The sequence below is a fragment of the Dama dama genome, chromosome 27 (assembly GCF_033118175.1).
Source record: "Dama dama isolate Ldn47 chromosome 27, ASM3311817v1, whole genome shotgun sequence".
NCBI lineage: Eukaryota > Metazoa > Chordata > Mammalia > Artiodactyla > Cervidae > Dama > Dama dama.
In genome coordinates this window covers 39,831,425-39,848,173 of record NC_083707.1, presented here as the reverse complement: position 1 = coordinate 39,848,173, position 16,749 = coordinate 39,831,425, and the positions used below count along the sequence as shown (strand labels likewise).

Sequence of the window (16,749 nt, the reverse complement as noted above, 5' to 3'; positions counted from 1 at the left end):
TGGCAAAGTAATGTCTCTGCTTTTTAATATGCTGTCTAGGTTGGTCATAGTTTTCCTTCCAAGGAGCAAGTGTCTTTTAATTTCATGGCTGAGGTCACCATCTGCAGTGATTTTTGAGCCCCCCAAAATAGTCTCACTGTTTCCATGTTTCCCCATCTATTTACCATGAAGTGATGGGACTGGATGCCATGATCTTAGTTTTCGGAATGTTGAGTTTTAAGCCAACTTTTTCACTCTCCACTTTCACTTTCATCAAGAGGCTCATTCGTTCAGCCATATCTCCATGAGGGAGGCCGTGAGACTGGCTGTTGGCCTGAAAGAAGTGATTAGGGAACCCGGGACCTAGAAAGTAACTGTGTTAGTCATTTGGTCATGTCTGACTCTGTAACCCCATGGACTGTAACCCACCAGACTCCTCTGTCCATGGAATTCTGCAGGCAAGAATACTGGAGTGGGTAGCCATTCCCTTCTCCAAGGGATGGTCCCAACCCAGGGATCGAATCCATGTCTTCTGTGTCTCCTTCATTGGCAGGCAGGTTACCACTAGCACCACCTGGGAAACCCTGAGCCCTTGACTGGAGGAGATATTTCTGAAGGTCAGTGTGTTGCTGGCTGTTCATCGCAACACTGGAAAATTTTAAACCAAAACTGAGTTTTTCTGGAAATGTGCATTCCTGTATTCTTCAGGCGGGTGTGCTATTAATATGGAAATGAGGAGAGAGTTTAATCATGTTTGACTGTTTGCTGGAAAGAAAGCCAAGAGTCTGATATGCTCAGTATCATCAGATTTGCTAAATGGGGTCAGGATTACGGGGTCCATGCGGGGCCGATGGATTTCTTACTGCTCATTATCCCTATTGAATGGCTGGAATAGATTCAATGCGGCGAGAGGCCAGGCCACGGCGGGGCCACCGCACCCCTGCACCTGGCAGAGTGCTCCTGAGAAACTCGTGGCCTTGAGCAGGTTCCGGGGTGGGGGTAGTGGGGGGTGGGCAGCCAGCACCCAGCACCCAGCCCCACCCCTGAGCCTGGCCCCACCCACCGCCCAGATTGATGCAAAGAGCAGGTGCAGGGCTGGAGTTCAAGATCAAAGGACAGATCAAAGAGGATTCCTCACCCTCGCCCTAGTGTAATTGATTTCTGTTTGCAAAATAAGTCCACGGATACTGTCTCAGTGATTCCTCTTAAGACTGAGGAGAGAACAGAGAGACAGATATTTTCATCTACCTGGTTTTATAGATGAATAAATGAGTCCTGGAGACAGTTAAGGGGTTTGTCTAGTGAGACCAGACACAGGCAGGACCCAGCGCCCACCCCACCCGCCCCGCTACACCATGGTGCAACCTCCCATATGGGGGTCCCCAGGGGGCCAGGCTCCCACCCTTGAGCTCCAGCCTCAACTTGACCTAATCTTGCTCCCAGCCACAGGGAAGTGAGAACCTCAGGGAGATTTCAGATCCCAACTCCCTCTTCTTAACTAATCTCTAAAAAAGAATGTGGCTCAGATGGTGTAAAAAAAAAAAAAATCTGGAGACCTGGGTTCGATCCCTGGGTGGAAAGGTCCCCTGGAGAAGGGAATGACTACTCACTCCAGTATTCTTGCCTGAGAAACCCCATGGACAGAGGAGTCTGGCAAGCTATAGTCCATGGGATTGTAAAGAGTCGGACATGACCTAGCAACTAAACAACAACAATCTGATGACTTGAAATGACAAGAAGAGTGAGATGTGGTCATTGGCCATAGGAGCCTCCACAGACCCAAGCTCGGCAGAGGGTGGGATGAGGGAAACTGTGTCCTGAGCCAGGAGCCCTTCCCCAACCCCTCCCAACCCCTGGCCCAGGTGTCAGTCCCAGGCAGAGGGAGGATCCAGCCCTGGATGGACACCTGGTGACCAGGTTGTCACACAGAGTCACAGACACATCACAAAGAACCCGGGAGGGCTGGGAGCAGAAGTGGGGGAGCTTTTCTGCAAAATGAGGGAATAGGCTGTGAACAGGTCTATAAGGCGCTCAGAAGCAGACGTGTGGAAGCAGCCCAGCAATCAGAGGTTTGTGAAAGGTCACTGTCACGGATTCAGTGAGAACAGCCATCATCTGAGTGATGGTGCCATTTCTCCAGGAGGGCTCCGAGCTTCTCCTCCTGGGGGTCAGGCCAGTGACTCTGAGTGTCTCCCCCACTTTAAATTGCAATTCAAAACTCACCTCTTCGAGTAGCTTTCTCTCCCCACCCCCCCAGACAAATACCTCCGCTGTCCTAGGGGATCTGAGCTTCCTGTCCTGAGTGCTCCCAAGGTCAAGTGCACATTGGAAGTACAAGTGCAAATGATTCTTACCAGGAGTTACCCTGGGAACTTTGACTTCATGACAACTATTAGTATGAAAAAAAAAAATGTTAATTAGTACGGGACTGTTGTAGGAATAAAAAACTTGTGTAAATATCAATTGTAACAATTATTAGAGAAAATGCAATCTCACATACCTGTGAAATTCAAGCTAATTATTATTCATTGACAAATAGTAATGATGGCATAAAACTAAGGTAACCTCAGTTCAGATGAGCAAATAAAGTTGACAGCAGAATGACCCTCATTAATGAATTTGACACGAGCCTTCCCCCGTTAATAGATTCTTAGCCAAAGGTGAGTCTTTAATTAGGATATAAATTTCAGGTACATTGATAATATATGTGGAATTGTGAAGGCTTCAACCCAGCAAATACGTATTGCTTCCTGTGCATTCGGAGTCAATGTCCTATAAAGACAAACATACAGGGGCCTGCTCCTGAGTTTCCTCCCCGTAATTCTCTTGAGATGGAGAAGATGACTTGAGATTATTTGGAAGCAAGTGGAAGAGGAGAGAGAGAAAAGTTGAAAATACAAGGCAAATGAAGTAAACTTTGGGAAGGAGCAATGGAAATCTGGTTCAAACCAGAGTTCTTGGTCTTCCCCAACCGATAGAAACTGATCAGAGGCCAGACAAGAAATTCCAGCCAGGCTTTGCTGGGGTCCCTGCTGCAGCAGAGGGATCAAGAACAGTAACTGGTTCCCTTGCTTGCTCCCCAAGGCAGAGTGAGCCGGTTCCTTATATGGAGTGAGAGAAGGGGTGTGTCGAGGGAGCTGGACGAAGGGGTGGCTTAGGTGGTCTCCCTTCCTCTTTGTGGTGTCTTGTCCGGGGGGAGGAGCAGTACCCTGCTTTTGTTCCCAGCTCTTCAGAAGTGGGTTTTTTGGTCTTTTTGTATATCTTTGTCTGTGATCTGTCTCCAACTGCACATGCACATATTAATAGTTATTTTCAGTCCCTTGTGTGCTGTATGTGTATGCTCAATCACTTTAGTCATGTCTGACTCTTTGCAATTCTATGGACTGCAACCCGTCCATACCATAGGATTTCCCAGGCAAGAATACTGAAGTGGTAGCCATTTCCTTCTCCAGAGGATCTTCCCAACCCAGGGATTGAACCATTGTCTCCTGCATTGCAGGCAGATTCTTTACTGCTGAGCCATCAGGGAAGCCCTTCATCCCTTCTAGTTTCTTTGTATTCTATTGCTAGAGGAGGAAACATTTGTCCAGGTGCAGGCACCACAGCAAAAGGTCCCAGGTCCCAGCCTGTCTCAAAGCCACACTTGTCAAAGTAGGTCCTAGGTTCCTTACTGGAGTCCCAGACTTCTGCCCTCTGCAAATACCCCACCTCTCCCCACTTGCAACCCACCAGATCAGAGTCTCAGAAGAGAGCCTGGGAATCTTCATTTTACTAAAACCCTCAGCAGAGTCTGCTATTCATAAAACAAGAAGCACTGCCTGGTACTCTGAGAACAGGGTTTAAAAGTGCTCTTCTGAGGCCATTGCCTTATTTCACAGGGGAGGCCCTTGAGACCAGAGGGATGGAGCCAGAACTCCAAACAGAGCTCGGCTTTATTTCACTTCCATATAGCCAGGTCTGTGCCAGGCTCCCAGGGACCAGTTTCAGGTGCCTGCAGGGAGTTACCATCAACATCCCAAATTCCAACATCAAACTGAATTCGCACTCTGTTCCCACCACACCCGCCATCCTGCGGTCAGCACCGGCCTCTGGAGATCCCACATCTTGCCTTCAGGCATGAGGTTGTGCTTCTGAGTCATGATTGGAGATAATTTTCCTGCTCCTCCTTGGCTTCCTGGTCAATGTTTTAAAATATAAAGCATGATTAAAAAAAAAAAAAGCTACCTATTTAAATCGATTTTTCTGAGAGTGAATAGAAAATGTGTTTATTTAGAAAAGCAGATCTAGACACTGGTATGTGACTACCTGCCACCAAATTTTCTCTCCTGACCTGTGTCCCATGCTTCTCCCTTTGGGTGTGAGTGTGAGCAAACCTGTCTCCTGCACTTCATGTCATGAATCCCTGAATCTAGGTTAGACAGTTTGGCAGCACCCTAATCTTTTCTTAGACCCAACCTGAGAGAGGGGGTGCTTACAGAATTCCAAGATGAAGGAACAAGCTTTCTGTTTGAAACAGCTTCTAACAGACTGACATCACCTGACTTCTACAGAAAAGGCCACTTTTTTTGTTATCTCTGTTTTGTTCAGTTAGGTGCCCAAGGAAGTGGTTAATTCTTTAAGAGCGATGGTAAGAGTGGCCGGGGCTCTATTTCATACCTATTCCCTATTTCTTTTTCTTTGTTTTTAACTAACGCACCCAACTGTAGAGCAATATAGTCCTTACTTATGTAAGAGAAGCAAACAGACTTCTGCACATCTGCACAATTTTATGACAGATCTCACCCAAAGTCCACTTTCTGAAAGTACCGATGCTATACTTTATCCCACAGCCATTGCATTGTTCATTCCTCATCTGCCCTCATACACACCCCTGTGTGACTGTGGCTTTATGAAAGCGACAGTGGGGTCGCTGAGAGACGACAGTGTCCTCTGTAAATTGGCTCGAGCTGGCACATCTAAAACATAGAGTCCCCTGAGTCTGGTGGTTTTTCCCACAAAATGGCCCTGCCGCTTACTGCTTTCTGACTTGGCTGAAATCAAGAAAGGGACATGATTATCTTTATTTTCCAGGCAGAAAGGTAAAACCGGGCAATGACAAATCAATCCTCACAGTACACAGGTCTATTCCTGAAAGTGGAAAATGTGATTCTGAGAGTCCCCCATGGCTGGCCTTAAAAGTCAAAATTTGCTGACTCATCCCCAAGTGTCAAGGAATTTTAAAATCTCAGATGTACTGTTTTCCAAATGGAAACTGGTAATCACTGGCTGACATATCCACTGGGTATGACAAGGCCTTGGGACAGAGAGGAGGTGGTGCTGAGGGTTGGCATCCCGAAAAGCTCTATTAGCCCCAGGTTGGGATCGATGTGAAACTTAATACTTTAATGACTGGGCTGCTCATGGGCTTTTGTTTTTAATTCTCTGGTCCCGAGAGAATAATTTTCTTCTCTCAGTCGAATCTTCTTGAGAGGAGGAGAAAGCAAGGAGATAAGTGTGGGTCGGGCAGTGCTGGGCAGAGCTTCCTAAGGGAAGGGACCGTTCCTGATACACAGACAGGCAGCCCAGGGTGGCCAGTGAGCACCGGGCATCTGGACTCGGACCTCTTCTCCATCCCCTACCTATCACCTGAGCTGAGTCACTGACATGATTTGAATCTCATTTCCTCCTCTGTTCCCCTGCCCCAGGATGGTTAGTATGAAATGAGATCATCACATAAAAAACATTGCGTCTGATGTCTGGCACATAGTGGATATTTAATACTGATAGGGAATTTCAATTATTTTATTTCAATGTTTAACAACTTGCCTAGGAGAGCATCAGAGGGTCAGTGTATTTGGTGTGAGTGGATGATACATGAATGCACACTGAGCCTATCACAGGTGGAACCAGCTAGTAACTGTCATCAGCATCAGGAGTTCCTAATAGGCAGAGAGCATCTGAGATCACAGGCAAGCATCAGTCTTTATGCGTATCAGCTACTTTAGCCTCCCAAACAACCCTATCAAGTCAGTGTGATCTTTGTTCTCGTGAAGATGAGAAAACTGAGGAGTTCGTGACTTGCCCAAAGGCACAGAGCCAGAAAGTGAGAAAGTGTGATTCCAAAGTCCACACTCTGAGCTAAGCGTCAGCAAACACATAGGCCACTCTTCTCAGCTCCCTGCTTTTGCATAAATAAAGTTTTATTGGAACACAGACACGCACATTAGATTACACGCCATCTCTGACTGCTCTTGCATTACAGTGGCTGAGCTGAGAAGTCATCTACACGGCCTGCAATGTTTAAAACACTTATTGCCTGGCCCTTCACAGATAACACTTGCCAGCCTTGCTATAAATCACTACAGCATAGTGCCTTGGTGAGAGAGACATATCACATACCCAGACTTCTAAGATACATGATGGAACATGAGCTACACAGGGGTACAAAGAAAAAGGAATAATGTTACTGTGACCTTCCTAGACTCAATGGTAGTGAGTGTGTGTGTCTGTGGGTGGTTGTAGAAGAGGGCAATGCTAAGCTTCTCTGACTGTGAAGCTGAAGTGGAAACAAGAACAGCATAGGTGAAGATTAAACATGATAGCTAGGTGGGCAGTTTTAGATAAAAAAGAGCATTTGGGAGAAAGATTTGTATCCTACAGTAGTTACCACAAGAAGCTACAATATTTCTGCTTTTATGCAAATGAAGTAGTAGGGACTTCCCTGGCGATGCAGTGACTAAGACTTTGTCTTCCAGAACAAGAGATTCGGGTTCGGCCCCTGGGTGGGCAGCTAAGATCCCACATGCCTTGTGGCCTAGAAAACATAACACAGAAGCAATATGGTAACAAATTCAATGAGTTAAAAAATAGTCCACATCCCCCAAAAAATATTTAATGAGGAAATGAATATTTTAAAAATCTATTAAAAAATTTAATGAGGAAATGAACATCAAGAAGTAGTAAAAATCTAATTTAACATCTTAAAGGCAGTTTCACCCCTAAGTTTCAACATTCATGAGAAAGTTTCTACCAACAGAATCAGGCAAGAGCATGACAAGCTCACAAGAAGTCTGAGTCTCCAGGGTGCTGTGCAAACACAAAATTGCCACTTGAACTCTAAAAAGTCGACGAGGACATTAGCATTAAGCTGACTACTTGAAGCCAGCATATACGTCATCATAGCATCTATCTGTACCTGCTTTTTGTGCAATTTCTTTAACTCTTGCTCCTCAGTACATTTTTTTCTTATTTATTTGCCGCTTACCTCATTCATACCAAGCAATTCAGCAAGGGAATAGTCTTCTTCAAAACATTTAAAATTGGATGATCCCTTGTTTATTTCAATGTCTGACACCACACTTGACTGGTGAGCATTCCTGGTCTCCAAGAGAAACAACCACCCTCCCCTGGGTGTTCCTTGAAAATGATGTTACTTTTCTCTGATGGTAAACATCACGCAGAGATAAAACTGAAAACAGAAAATTTAATAAAGTAAAGACACGTTTGACCATCTTTCTCTGGAGCTTCAGAAAGTGTTCAGTGTTTTGTAAGCAGTACGTGGCATAATGCAGGCATACCCAAAAAGATGGATAGTCATTCCATTATTTCGAGATTTCCCTTGGTGATCATAGCTGCAAGGCTTTCACTGCTTCCTGGATCATTATTACATGATTCCTGCCTTTTCAGCCTGTTTTTCACTCACATTCTTCTAGCTTGAATGGGGAGTTTGTTTTTGGTAAATTGAGGTAAGTTAAATGAGGTTGAAGGTTTGGGGAATCAATTGAAATCAACTGCTGTTAAATATGGATGAAGGTTACAGGATCAAAGCCTCACTTGCCAAAAGAAAAAAAAAATCTCTTATTTTGCACTTTTGCTGCCCACGGGCATTTCAAAAAGGGCTGTTTAGCATCTCCAAACTTTGTCTGAGGCACAGTCTATTCCATTTCAAGTCACACCCTATTTTTTTTACCTTGATTATCATCCCATTCTCAAAGAGACGTTAGGATTATGCCAAAAAAAAACTTGAGGTACCCTTTTTGATGGGGCTTCCCAGGTGTTGCTACTGGTAGAGAACATACCTGCCAATGCAGGAGATAAAAGAGACACGGGTTCCATCCCTGGGTCGGGAAGATCCCCGGGAGGAGGGCATGGAAACCCACTTCAATATTCTTGCCTGGAGAATCCTCTTGGACAGAGGAGCATGATGGGCCACAGCCCACAGGGTTGCAAAGAGTCAGACATGACTTAGCAAACACACACACACACACACACCCTTTTTAACAAAGCAGATATTTGTTGAATGGTGTATAATGTCTGGTTCTCACATGCTTCTTAATTCTGGATTTTGGTCCATTTCTCTCTAAGATAAGGAGAGGATGATGTTGACTCAGGAGGCCCAAATTTAATTCCATGTTAAAGTCTCATTCCATCAGTACCAGATGGAGGCCGAGTCCAAAGAGGAACAGAAAGACCTCCCAGCTGAACACTTCAATTTTCTTCTAAGAAATGAGATATTAATGGTCTGTTCAGTTCAGTTGCTCAGTCATGTCCGACTCTTTGCGACTCCATGGACTGTAGCACACCAGGCTTCCCTGTCCATCACCAACTCCTGAAACTTGCTCAAACTCATGTCCATCGAGTTGGTGATGCCATCCAACCATCTCATCCTCTTTCATCCCCTTCTCCTCCTGCCTTTAATCTTTCCCAGCATCACGGTCTTTTCCAATGAGCCAGTTCTTTGCATCAGGTGACCAAAGTATTGGAGCTTCAGCTTCAGCATCAGTGCTTCCCAATGAATATTCAGGACTGATTTCCTTCCGGATGGACTGGTTGGATCTCCTTGCAGTCCAAGGGACTCTCAAGAGTCTTCTCCAACACCACAGTTCAAAAGCATCAATTCTTCAGTTCTCAGCTCTCTTTATGGTCCAACTCTCACATCCATACATGACTACTGTAAAAACCGTAGCTTTGACTAGATGTACCTTTGTTGGCACAGTAATGTCTCTGCTTTTTAATATGCTGTCTAGAAGCTGTTAAATACAAGGCCTTCTCAACTAGACACACAAGGCTGGGTTTCCTTTCTATGTGCACCCCTTTCTTTGAAAGGGGGCTTCCCAAGTAGCTCAGTAATAAAGAATCCTTCTGCCAGTGCAGGAGATGCAAGAAACATGGGTTCAATCCCTGGTCCAGGAAGATCTCCTGGAGAAGGAGATGGCAATCCACTCCAGTGTTCTTGCCTGGAAAATTCCATGGACAGAGGAGCCTGGCAGGCTACAGTCCATGGGACCACAAAGATACTACTACGCAACTGAGCACACATTCCATAGAAAGGCCTAAGTGTAATACTGAGAGCTTGTTATCAGAGGATATCATAAAGCATCAAAAGGTGAATCAAAAGGCTGGGCTTGGGAGAGAAGAGAAAAAAAAAAAAAAACCCCAAGAAGGAACAACGTAATTAACATAATTGCAGACTGGTTAGGACTCTCGCAGGCAGTGTGGGTGCTGCTTCATTCTCTGAGTCCTGGTTTCCCCAAGAGTAATATTAGGGTCATCACATTTTCTGTGAATCGACCAGGTCTTAACAAAATATGCAAGAACAAAAGTACTAGATGCCTGTATACTATGTAGTGGATAATATATTTCAAAGTACTGATTCCCCTCCCCATACACCCCTTCCTATGGATGTCTCCCTCTGAGAATTAAACATCTCTGCCCCATGGATACCATGTTACTTGCTTTCACCAAAGAACTGAAAGCAGAAACTACACATACTTTGTCTGAACACAAGCTCTGAGAGCTTTCTCCTGGCCTTCCCAAACTCTTATTTCTCTCCGCCTAGAGATAAGCAATGACAGAATAGCTTTGTCTTCAGACTTTAAATTTGTTATGTTCTTTTAATTTTCGATAACAGTTTCCTCTGGTTTCCGGTTCATTCTGCAGGAACATCCTCTCTGAAAGTGTCAGCCTGAGAGAAAGGGAGGTGGAAATTCAGAGAATCTCTCCAGGACCAACCCCCAAGAGGATGGAAAAGGGGAGGCAGAAATTTAAGGGCATGTTAAAGTAACTTGAAGTCAAACAACTAGGAATTGGCTTCCAGCTCTCAAATTAGCAAGTTAAATATAACATTCTCTGTAAGCAAATGTGTCAGGAAATGGTCACTCCTGTTCTTCTGATACAAGTATAAAATAACTAGATTTCTAGAGGACAATTTTGTAATACATATCAGGAAGATTTAAAGCAGGCATAGCCTCCTACGTAGTGAAACCCCCCACAGGGCTGTGTCATAAGGGAATGATAATAGATGTGCATAGTCTGTGTAGAAGGCTGTTCTAACCAAGAATAAGGGCTGAGGGGCTAACAGTGCTTTTGTCTGAGGTGTGGCATTAATGCAATTTCTCGTACCTTTTCTCTCCCTTTTTTCCTCTCCTTCCTTCTCTCCTTTTCTCTTTCTCCTCCTTTTTTGCTTATGTTAGATAGTTAGAATAGGGAAAAAGAGTCCAAAATGGCGGTGGCTAAAAGACCTGGAAGGGAAAGCCTGCGAAAATAGAACAAAGGAAGGTCTGAGGACCGGAGTGAGAACCTCAGGTAAAACAAACAACGCTCCTGCCTAAGCCTAATTTACATAAGACAGGCCCAGGGACAGAGAAACTTATAAAAAGAGGAGCCAAAGCCCTCTTCTCTTTTTTTCTCTCTCTCTCTCTCTCCCGCGCAATGGGATGATCTTTTCGCGTCTCTGGATCGACGTGCCCTCACGCCTCAAGGATGGATTTTCCTGCTATTATCTAAATAAATAGAGCTGTAACACTGAGCTGTAACACTGATTTATTTAAGAGCTATAACACGGTCCGTTCGAGACCTGAGAGCTATAACACGGTCTGTCCTCCGAGAGCTGTGACCCGCCAAGGGGCTTTAATGTCCGTCACTCCAAATCTTTGTTGTGATGAGACAAAGAACCGAGGAGCATACACTTGCATGACACTTACCTATTTTTAAATTGCCAAGAGAACTTTCTTCATTTTTGTGACAAGGAGGGAAATATATTTCAGAAAAAAATAGAGGGAGGACTTCCCTGGTGGTCCAGTGGCTAAGATGCCAACTCCCATTGCTCGGAGCCCAGGTTCAATTCCTGATCAGGGAATTAGATCACACAAGCTGCAACTGAGAGATCGCATGCCAGAGCTGAGACCTGGCACAGCCAAATAAATAAATATTTTTTAAAAAGAAAGGAAAAAAAAATAGAGGGAAATTCAGGGAGAGCTTGTGTCCCGCCTGGGTAACATTGTTCCCCTCTGGGGGATAATGGCCTTCCCCGTCCTACTGCTGCTGAAGCAGGAAACGGAACAGGCTCTATCTTGAAAGCAGGACTCCATCTTGGCCAGGACTGTGGACTTTGAGCTATATGCCCAGTATCTATGGAAACGACAGACCAACTGGAAAACCAGGCCCAGGGCTCTCCATCACCTAAAAGAATACCCTAATTATCTGTGTAACCGAATAGTCCCATACATTCTATTATGCTTATTGGGGTATGACCACAGGCCTATTGACAATTGTCCACCGTTAACTACCTAGGCTTAAGGCATATGAAGGGGGGTTAACTTTGACTGTATCTTTCTTTTTCCTTTGTTCAGACTAGTTTCAGGGAAACTTATACACTAGGGTATATAAGGTTTTCACGAAAACTGGTCAGGGTCCTTGGCTAAGAGGAGACTCTGCCTTGGGCCCGCCAGTGTAATAAACTGCACTCCGCTATCTGCATTGTCCTCCTGAGTGAGTTTGTTTCCTGGAACGCGTGGCTACAACACTGCTAGAAGATGGCCTCAACACAGGGACGGTCAAGTCAGGAGGCAAGAGGGTTGTCTCACCGTGCAACTCACACCCGTGCTGGAGGTGGGCGGGGTTTATCTGTAGAAAGTACCCTCTGAGTTCCCCAACCTGCAAAGACTCCAGCAGCCCAAGATAAGAGACAAAAGCTCACAGGACTTTCAGCCCACCTTCCATGAGGCTTGCTGCCTGCTTCCTTTCACCTGTATTCACGGTCCCACCCACTTTCACACCTGGGTTAACTCCCCCTCCAGTTGGGTGTTTTCCTTCACTGCTGTTTCCTTGGTTCCATCTTGCTTCCAAGGAGTCATTAAACTTGGTAGGAAAACCGTACTTAGGAGGCCGCGCAGCTGCAGAGGCCCATGGATAATAAATAAGTGGTGAACAAATCTCCACAAACTTAAAGCTCAGCTGTTTGAAACACACTGAATGCAAAAATCACTGGTGAGTTACAATGTGTTAAATGACTATAATTAAAGGCCTCTATATTATGACACAGTTCATGATCTTTCATTGCAAAAATTGTAACTGGGGCACCTACAGTGGTGGACACTACCTTTTTTATTCCTTTCTGTGGGACTGAGAAAGGATGGGACAAAAGCATGGTGGAAAGATCATTGTTACAGGAGGAGTTTTATTATTTGGGTTCTTTGAGGCTCTTTGTAATCTTTAGCCAATGATTTTTGTACAATGTTGTACACTGTCTTCCTGCTTTACATCTGTTGACAGAAGAATGGGGAGTCAATTGCATTTCAACAAAATTTCCAGCTGCTGAGCCTGTCTGGATAACTGGTCTGTTGTTACTTTTCTAATGTGGGATTTTTTTAGATAAAGCACTTGTGAAAACAAAACATGAAATACTAAACTCGTTAAATTCAGCGTAAGTTTGGCCATTTGGGAGAAAAGCTAACTGGTCAGATATTAAAGCAACTTGATCACTTTCTCATTTAAATGAAGACTTGTGGAATTTCCCAAGATCTATCATTAGAAGTTGATTGTTTTGTACCCAGAAACTTATATTTGATACAATTTTCTTTTTCCCTCATACATAACTTCTGTGTTCTGTGCTCAGTCTTATCCAGCTCTTTCCAACTTTATGGACTGTAGCCCACCAGGCTCCTCTGTCCATGGGATTTCCCAGGCAAAAATATTGGAATGGGTTGCTATGCCCTCCCCCAGAGGATCTTCCCAAACCAGGGATCGAACAGACGTCTCCTGCATCCCCTGCATTTCAGGTGGATTCTTTACCGCTGAGCCACTGGGGAAGACAGTACAAACTTCTGAGTTTGACTCTGAAAGTGAAGTCATTCAGTCGTGTCCGAGTCTTTGCAACCCCATCGACTGTAGCCTACCAGGCTCCTCCATCCATGGGATTTTCCAGGTGAGAATACTGGAGTGGGTTGCCATTGCCTTCTCCAGGAGATCTTCCCAACCCAGGGATTGAACCCAGGTCTCCTGCATTGTAGGCAGACGCTTTACCATCTGAGCCACCAGGGAAGTCCGAGTTTGACTCTATTCCCACTTAAAAAAAAAATCTAAGTTGGAGGACTAGTTCTTAATCATTTCCATCAATGGGTGAATGAAATTGTTAACTTATTCTTAAATACAAACCATAAGATTGATATTTGCCTTTTAGTGTGGCCGACTTATAATATTCTATTACAACATAATTTATGAGCCTGATTTGACAACGTTTTTAGTGTAGTCATTATTCAGATTGTCTGTAGTCATTCTGCTTGAGTAAGGACCATAAGGTTCAGCTATCATGGATGATAAATGTTCTGGATTCCAATCTAGTTGCTGCCATTGATGTTCTGAACTAATCTTTTTATCTTTGTGTCCTCAAGGAGCAAGTACAGCTTAGAAAGCCAAACTTGCCACCAAGGATATAGAAAGAATAGATATAATTGCTGTAAAATGCTTTTAAAATAGAGAGTGATATTGCTTAATGCACCTTGAACTTGTCACAATGTCCAAGCTCATCTGGAGAAGGAAATGGCGAGCCACTCCAGTATCCTTGCCTGGGAACTCCCATGGACAGAAGACCCTGGTGGGCTACAGTCCGTGACGTCACAGAGAGTCAGACACGACTAAGCGTGCACACATGCATGGCATTTCCGTGTGTGATCCTTCATCTCCTTTCAAGAGGAATGAAGAGTCTTTGCCAGACCACTGTCTAGCCAAAGGGCACTACTGTTTTACATGTATTCCTTATTTAGTCTTTGCAGTACTGTCTTATTTCATAGACAAGGAAATAGAGATTTAGGATTCGGATGCTTCATACTTGCCAAGGTTCCAGTTTTCACATGCACAGCCAACATATTAGCCCTCTGTGTCCCCAGACTCCAGGTCTGTCTCTCTTTGAGTCTGCCTCCAAAAGCAGGCATTTAAAACCCTGGCAAAGAAAAAAGACCTGGCGAAGAATGGGAGGAGACAGCAGTGTCTTCATTCCAGCACCAGGTCCAATTGCTGTTTTTACCTGAGTTTCAAGCTCCTGTGAACTGGCAGTGTTCCAGAAAACGCAACCTCGAGATTGACTGCTGAGGAGTCAAGTCCACGCTATAGCTTATCTGTGCTGCCTTCTGCGGTTCTATGTAGACAAATTGCAGGTTCATAGCAGGTGTCATTGGACACAGGGTTCTGCTGAAGCAAAATATTTCCACACGTGGCCAATAGGAACAGTGATTTGTGGCTCTGGTTTCAAAAGATTCTACTTAAGTGAAAACCCCATCGAACAGATGGAATCTTACGTCTCTGTCCATAATGTAGTTAATATTTATCTTTTATTTTTTCATAATGTAGTTAATATTTATAACAAAAAGTTTATTTTGATGCTCACGTATGTGCTGCGACTGCATCTGAAGGCAATGAGGGCTTTTTCCAAAAGGCATTTATTTGGTTTTGAAAAAGATGTGGCTGTGCTTTTTGGTTTAATCACCAGTCTTCCCAGAGAGTGGGGAAAATAACTGTCAGTTGGGACTTAGCTTTTAGGGGACAGACGGTAATCGGGAGAGAAAGGCGAACCCTCATTTATAGGGGGGAGACGGAACATCGAGGAGAGAGAATGTAGCACAATGTCATACAATGGAAAGGCATGAGCTTTGCAGTTAGAAAAATCTGGGTTCAAATCCTGGCTTTGCCTTGTGTAAGCAATTATTTATTTAATGAGTTCTAAATCCTGTGCCAAATATTGAGTTAGACATTAGGCACACACGGATAAAAATGGAATGGTTCCCAGAAGCACACAGTCTAGAAATATACATACATTTCAGAATGTTTAAATTTGTGATGGCTAAGCACAATGACAGTGACCTTCTTTGGGTACTAGGCAGGCACATCTAAAATGTCAGAGGAAGAGGGCAGACCAGGAAGACTTCCTGATTGGTGACTTCAGATGATTTGCATAATCTCTAAACATCACTTTTCTCAGGCTGGTAATAACTGTCTTTTAAGACTGTTGTGAGAATTAAATAAGCTACACACATACTGTGTGTAGTCTGTGTGTACTGTGTTTACTGTGGAACCAGGCAAGCAGTAGACTATACCTGGAGCAAAGTAGGAGATGAGTGTTCGATTCCAGGGTTGGGAAGATCCCCTAGAGAAGGAAATGGCAACCTGATCCAGTATTCTTGCTTGGGAAATCCCATGAACACAGGAAGCTGGCAGGCTACAGTCCACGGGGTTGCAAAGAATCAGACATGACTTAGCGACTAAACAACAACTATAAATAGTTACAATGCTAACAATTATGATTGGGATGACAGATGATATGGACCTGAAGGACAAATGAGTCCAAAGACAGGAACTCTGGCAGAGTCAGAAGAGGCAACTGATCTGTTGCTCAAAATTAGGCTAGATTTCTATCCCTCCTCTGTGCCCTGAGTGAGCTGCACTATAAGTGTTGTTTAATCCCATTAAACTGTGATCTCTCTGAAGACAGGCACAAAACTCTGTCTCATGAGACACTGTGTCCAGGATTTAGCTTCAGTCCTCTCACATGGGAGTCTACACATCCACGGAAGGAAGGAAGTAGAAGAGAAAGAAAAGATGGACAGAGAAACAGATGAAAGGAAGAAGTCAGGTGGAATCACTGTTTAAGGACACTACCTACTGCTGCTCCCTCTCTATTCCACATTTCAAAGCAGCACCTTCGACCAGCTCATCCCTCCATTACCCATCGTTCTCTAACCAGACACATGCACAATCTCAGCCCTAATTTCTTTTTTTTTTTCTTTTCTTTTTCCTTTTTTTTTTTTTCCCCCAATTTCTTTATCTTCCTTTTCTTTCCTTGTTGTTGTCCAGTCTCTCAGTCGTGTCCAGCTCTGCGAACCCATAGACTGTAGCATGCCAGGCTTCCATGTCCTTCACTATCTCCAGGAGTTTTTTCAAACTCATATCCATTGAGTCAGTGATGCCATCCAACCGTCTCATCCTCTGTCGTCCCCTTCTTCTCCTGCCCTCAATCTTTCCCAGCATCAGGGTCTTTTCCAAAGAGTTGGCTCTTCACATCAGGTAGCCAAAGTATTGGAGCTTCAGCATCAGTCCTCCCAATGAATATTCAGGGTTGATTTTCTTTAGGATTGACTGGTTTGACATCCTAGGTGTTTGGTCTTCTTTCCTTTTTAGAGAGTTGAAATTCTAGCCATGCCACATACTGAGCTATACTGGCCTTATATAAGTTCTTAATCTCTTAAAGTCAGGTGAAGATAAGTCCAGTTAAACATGTCAGATTTAAATATACATTAAGTCCACTTCTTCCTAAAATTCTAACTACAGTGAATATTTTTATAAACATTTAAATGAGAGTGGTGATAAACATGGGAACAAAGGTGACAGCAGGGAAGAGTGGTTAAAATATTTTGAAAGTCCTTGGCTTTATCCTTCCAATTTATTGACTTGCTCACTTAAATCCAATAGGGAAAGTATCTGGAGGCACAATTGAGGTGGGGAAGACATTCACAATAGCAG

At 44.1% G+C, this 16,749-nt stretch overlaps 1 non-coding gene across 1 annotated transcript; it reads right to left on the bottom strand.

The window, feature by feature from the left end:
• Nucleotides 1-13,206: 13,206 nt before the first annotated feature.
• Nucleotides 13,207-13,278, bottom strand: TRNAC-ACA (transfer RNA cysteine (anticodon ACA)). The gene has a single exon. It is a non-coding gene; the product is annotated as a tRNA-Cys (tRNA).
• Between the last annotated feature and the right edge of the window lie 3,471 nt (nt 13,279-16,749).